Genomic DNA, 1647 nt, shown 5'->3' on the forward strand with positions numbered 1-1647 from the left:
GCTGCTGGGCAAAACATTCTTCTACTGTCAGACTCATGAGAGTTTATCTCTTGTTCCGAGATGAGCATTTTTATTCAGAGTAACTTTTCTGTCTCAGGAAGGAGGAAAAGGTTGTGCTCTATCAGAAAGAAGGACGAACATGGAAGACACAATGTGAGATCTCTAGTGTTTCTTTTGTGACTTGTGTAACAATGCTGCCTACTGGAAAGAAGTTGGATAGACAGCCCTTCTATTTTCAGCCTCAAACCTTTGAGGTTCATCCCACAGCTGTCCCACAAGAGCCATAAACCTACAGTCGGGGTGTGCAATCTGTCCACAGGAATCAAGGAGAGCAGCTCTCTGGATCACAAACTGGAGCCAGACCACAGATCACAGGCGGCAGCAGCTGGAGAAACCAGAGTGAATTAATAACTTCCTATTGTGCCTGTGAGCGTGCCCATGTGAGTATAAGCACTTGCAGCTGTGGGGGTACGTGAGACCAGGTACGATTAAATGCAGAGAGTGGAATCGAGGGGCAATGAAGGGGCAGGCTGTGAGTCTGAACACAGCAGTGGAAATGATACCGACTGTGCATGAAGACGTATGTAGTTTATTTCAGAACGGGCATATTAGGCAGTTGGATTTCACAGTACATCACAAGGGCTTTGCTTGGTGGTTTCTTGCTTTGGAAAAGTAATCCACTGCTTTAAGAACACTGCGTGGAACAGGGATGCTGCTTTAGAACTCTTACCTAGAAAGACACTGGGAGGTCTTTGTGTGTGAGAGACCTAACATTCTTTTTGCGTGTGTGAAGAATTCGTACAGCAATTAAAATTATATTCACATCCTGCTTGTTCCTCCTTCTACTCTTTTGTCTTCAAACTACGACTTAGCTTCAGACTTTGCTCAAAATCAAAGAGAATGCTGAGAATGTGCAAGAAGAAAGATCACAGGGTTGTCAGAAATGTACTCACAACTCATCCAAGGATGGAAGGGGTAAACTGAATGGACAGAGGTTGTCTTACAGCTTATCAGGCTGCAGCAAGGACATAGGTATGAGTCATAAATGGATAGATGTAGCATGTATACAACTGATGCTTCGTGCAGAAGAAATCCGGACTGTGTTAGCAATTTCTGAATAAAAATATCAAGTTCTGAATAAAAATATATCTATATTTTTCTGGGATGTGATTTCATTTTAGGTCGCATACTACAATATCCCACTTCTCTAGTTCTTCTGAGATCCAGTTCTCTTCAGTTCTTGATATCAGGACAACCTTTCCAGGCACAGTGAATATCATTGTATGCCTGGATTTGATTAACAAACTTCAAGGATTGTTATGACATGATAGAGGATGAACTGCTGATCAGAAAAGAGAAATTCATCAATGAAACGGAACCTGCTCGACCTCTCTTGGTCCGGCTCCCCAGCAGCCTATGTTTTGTGAATAGCACCTTGACCTACGTACCATTATCCTGGGAGTGCTGAGAGCTACTCCCTTCTGAGGGAAGGTACTGGAGAGGAGTTTACGTACAGAAAGCAAATGACTTTGAAGTGTTGTGTCCAAACTTGAGGCACAGAAATAGATAGCTGAATGGTTCTTCTTTACAGACATGATATCTAAACGAAAGTATTCTTGGCTTAACCGCTTAGCTTCGTATCCAGTG

Source organism: Meleagris gallopavo, chromosome 1, assembly GCF_000146605.3.
Source record: "Meleagris gallopavo isolate NT-WF06-2002-E0010 breed Aviagen turkey brand Nicholas breeding stock chromosome 1, Turkey_5.1, whole genome shotgun sequence".
Taxonomy (NCBI): Eukaryota; Metazoa; Chordata; class Aves; order Galliformes; family Phasianidae; genus Meleagris; species Meleagris gallopavo.